Source organism: Malania oleifera, chromosome 3 (assembly GCF_029873635.1).
Source record: "Malania oleifera isolate guangnan ecotype guangnan chromosome 3, ASM2987363v1, whole genome shotgun sequence".
Classification (NCBI taxonomy): Eukaryota; Viridiplantae; Streptophyta; class Magnoliopsida; order Santalales; family Ximeniaceae; genus Malania; species Malania oleifera.
The window spans coordinates 45,892,242-45,897,043 of NC_080419.1; positions in this window are offsets into that span (position 1 = coordinate 45,892,242).

Consider the following 4,802-nt stretch of genomic DNA (forward strand, 5'->3'; position numbering starts at 1 on the left):
AGCGTATGCTTCTCGATAATTCAAAGAGTATGAGAAGAATTATCCTACACATGATCTAGAGTTGGCTGCTATTGTATATGCACTAAAGATCTGACGACACTATTTGTATGGTGTGCAGTGTGAGATCTTCACTGATTATAAGAGCCTCAGGTATTTCTTCACACAGAAGGAGTTGAACATGAGGCAGAAGCGGTGGCTAGAGTTAATTAAGGACTACGATTGCACATTCAGTTACCACCCGGGGAAGGCTAATTTGGTAGCCAATGCATTAAGTCAGAAGTCAGGGCCTGCGGCAGTATCTGCGGTTGTAACTCAGTATCACATCAGACGAGATTTGGAGAGCTCGGGTATAGAGTTGGTATCTGGTGATCATCAAGGTTTCATTGCTAGCTTCGTGGTCCAGCCGACCTTGTTTGAGCGTATAAAAGTTAAGCAGGTTAGTGATCTAGAGTTGGTAGAGATTGGGGAAAAGGTATAGTAGGGTCTAGCTACAGAGTTTAACATCCCTGACAGAGGTGTGCTGAGGTTTGGGACCAGGTTATGTGTTCCGAACGATGATGAGATCAGAAAGATGATTCTGGAGGAAGCGCATCGTTCTTTGTATATGGTACATCCGAGTAGTACAAAGATGTATCGTGATTTGCGCGAGACCTTCTGGTGGTCTTGTATGAAGAGGCAGATTGCTCAGTTCGTGGAGCAATGTCTGATGTGTCAGCAGGTGAAAGCTGAACATTAGAGGCCGGCAGGGCCATTGCAGCCTTTACCTATTCCGGTGTGGAAATAGAAGCATATTTCCATGGATTTTGTGACTGGTTTGCCACTAGTGCATCACAGGCAGAATGTTATCTGGGTGATCGTGGATAGATTGACAAAATCTGCTTATTTCATACCGATGAAAGTTGGCTATCCTTTGAGTAGGCTAGCAGATTTTTTTGTGCATGAGATTGTGAGAATGCACGGAGTACCGGTGTCCATTGTATCAGATCAAGATCCAAGGTTTACTTCTCAATTCTAGATGAGCTTGCAGGAGGCATTGGGGACGAAGCTTACTTTCAGTACATCGTTCCACCCCCAGACTGATGGACAGTCGGAGAGGACGATATAGATATTGGAAGATATGTTGTGAGCTTTTGTGTTGGATTTCGGTGGTAGCTAGATACAGTTTGTGCCACTAGTAGAGTTCGCTAATAATAACAGCTTCCAGGCTAGTATCGGGATGGTACCGTTTGAGGCTTTGTATGGTTGAAGGTATCGATCTCCTTTGTGTTGGGATAAGGTTGGTGAACATCAGGTGTTAGGACCTGAACTTGTGCAGCAGGCATCTGAGAAGGTGGGTTTGATCCAGGAGAGGATTAGATCAGTTCAGAGTCGGCAAAAGAGTTATGCAGATGTTCGCCGTTGTGATTTAGAGTTTGAAGTGGGAGGTAAGGTATTTCTGCGTATCGCTCCGATGAAAGGAGTGATGAGATTTGGGAGGAAGGGCAAGCTGAAATTGAGGTATATCGGACCATTTGAGGTTTTCGAGCGAGTGGGTCCGATAGCCTATAAGATTGCCTTACCTCTAGCACTTTCGAGGGTCCACGATGTGTTTCACATATCCATGTTAAGCAGGTATATGTTGGATCCTTCACATGTTATCAGTTATGATGAGTTGGAAATTGAGGATACTTTAGTGTCTGAGGAGATACCTGTTCAGGTTCTGGACCGTAAAGTTCAGAAGCTTCGTACTAAAGAGATACCGTTAGTGAAGGTATTATGGAGGAACCATGAGGTTGAGGAAGCTTCTTGGGAACTGGAAATGGAAATACGTCGGAAGTATCCGCAGTTGTTTTAAGCACTTGTATGTTATCCTACTTTTGGTTGGAATAGATGGTTAATCGTCGGGAGTGTGTGTATTGTGAACTCCTGGGACAATTGTATATGTAACCACGGTATTGTTCCGCCATAAGTGGGGGTATATATATGTGTGTATATATATGATGGGACCGCGCTGTAGTAGTCACCAGTTTTCTTCCTAGAATTTTGTATATGTATTCAATTGTATGAGTTTGTGAATGAGAGATGGCAAATTTCGAGGATGAAATTTTTGTAAGGAGGGGAGATTGTAAAAACCCGAACCGTGATAAATGGATTTAAATAAATAAAAGAGGGGTAAAATTGGAATTTGAATAGGCTTCGTCGATAAAGCTAGAGTTTGTCAACAAAGGCCATACATCTCTCATCAACGAAGTTCAGAGGCTCGTCGACGAGGAGAAGCCAAGGAGTTTCGGGAAACCAATGATATCAAGATTCGTCAAGCCAAGGAGTTTCGAGAAACCAGTGATATCAGGATTTGTTGACGAATCCACTATCTCGTCGACGAGAAGACTATAAAGCCTCGTCAACGAGGACACCATCTCGTCGACAAGTTTGCCCAAGTCAAAGGACTATAAATATCATTTCTCATTGCTTAACCATTAAGAAACTCAAATATCTTCTATTTCTCTCTCTAGAGCTCTCCCTACACTTCCTCTCTCTATATTTCTTTGTCGTTCGTCGCAAGAATCATAAAGCTGAAGTTACCACGAGGATCGTGGAAGGATTCTCTACAAGTTCTATGGATTGGAATCCCATTTTGGAGATTTTTGGGTTTTGGCTTAAAATCAAGGTAAGGCTCGATTTTCAATTCTGATCCTGTAGTTCAGTAGAGAGTAGTGTTGTGAGTATCTTTTGTACTTTTGATTGTAGGTTTTGGAACTCAGTTCGCTGTTTAGGGGCCTTAGAGTTCAGGATTTGCTATTTGGGAAAAAGATAAGGGGAATTGTGTTTATATCAGTTATTTTTTAAATTGGACTGGTAGAACTGTGGTTCAAGGTCCTGTGCATGTTATGATTACTCATTTGGGGAGATCTAACGAGAAAAATTATAGGTTTTTCATGATTATAGTTTTGGGAAAAGGGGGCGACGGGCTGCATCCCTGATTTTGTTGAAAACCGAACGTATATGTTGATTTATACTGTCTTATAGGGATGGTCGCGCCTTGACTTGTTTTAAACTGTATGTTTTTAGAAAACCATGATTTTAGATTACCAAATGGATGTGGTTTGTTTGGTTATATGAGCATGCATTTGTGCGTGTCGGTTTAAATGCTTGTAGGAACGTGGTTTCGAATTGTTCCAGGTACTGAGAGTGTCCGGCTTTATATCTGAGGGCATATGAAATAGCTGACCATAGATTGGCAGAGGTCCGGCTCTATATCCAAAAGCTTGAGCCTATTCTGACAAATCAGGCAGAAGGGTGTGGATCCACCAGTTAGCGCCAGTACGATGCCATGGGAGTTGGGGACTAGCCATGTGTCAGTGGCTCCGTGTTCGCAGGTTGGCTACGGGCCAACGCCGTACGTTGCGGGCCGACTTTGGGCCGATGGGTGTAATGACACCGGGATTTCTGATCATGTGTGGGCGTGTGTGTATGCATTGTTATGAAATTAGTACTGGACTGCATTTAACTACATGTATGTTGCATCATGATAACACTCCCACACACCGATATAACATGTGTTCTTCCTTACTGAGAGGTGTCTCACCCATATTGTATGTACATTTTGTAGGTCATTCGAGTAATCGGAACTAGCGTCCTGGTGTAGGGAGTATAGTAGCAGGTGTACTGCGGTTAGCGTTTAGGTAAGTGCTAGGACTGTGTTTTGGTGGGTTGCCTTTTAAGGATGTGTTGGGCACCCAGTTGTACGTTGTATTGATGGAACCTTGATTTTGTCCTTGTATAGACTTTGGTATGGTACTGTATGTATATAGTATCACTTTTTTCCGCTGCGTATATTCTGTTATGTTTGGATGTGTATAAGGTGCCTGGGAACCCCATGGGGTTGGACCCTCATCTATTGTCTTGTATCTTTGGATGTTTTGTATGATACAGGGACTAGTTGGTTTACATTTTCACCTTTGGATTCCATTTTCGGGTTCGGGGCGTGACAGTAGTAGCAGATTAGCGCATATTTATGTGGGCTAACTGATGTACAGCTAAAAGGAGCTGTAGTACGAATGCATGAAATGAAATGAAATGGAAATGAAATGTGAAATTTGAAATGTGAAATTTGAAATGTGAAAAATGTAAAATGGGAAAGAGTCACGTAAAGTGAAATGCTACGAAATGTCAAAGTTAAGAACATGAACAGATGAGAGATACAAAATAATGATAGACAGAATAATGTATTACAGTAGTATCAGTATATATACTAGTATAACATGGTACGTGTTATAGGCAGGGCAAACTCTTCGCCCGAGGGCTTGCTGAGAAAGGCGCGTGCCCTAGTAGGTATCTGATGTAGCGGAAGCGTGCATAATGTATTGGGACAGAGGGAAATTACTTGTATGGGTAGGTAAATTTCCTTATCCTCAAGATCCTTTGCTAATAAACCTTTGTATGAATTATGTGAGTACGAGATTACTTTTTCACCTGAGGGCCTACTGAGTAAGGTAAGTGCTCTGACATGCTTCAGTTGTAAACATTGGTTGCCTAAAGTATCATAGCAGAGGGGTGCTACTTGTATGGGAGGGTAATCACCTAAATCCTTAGTAAATCTCGTTGGTAAAATACTTTGCATATGTTTGATTAGGAGCAGATAATGATTTTGAAATTATGATTAAATGCAAATGATGAATATATATATATATATATATATATATATATATACATATGTTATTTACAAATCTCTTGTTGGTCACACACTAATTTATTATATTGTTTCTTCCCTTACTGAGATGTGTCTCACTCAAATATAAATTTATCTTTTTCAGGACTTCCAC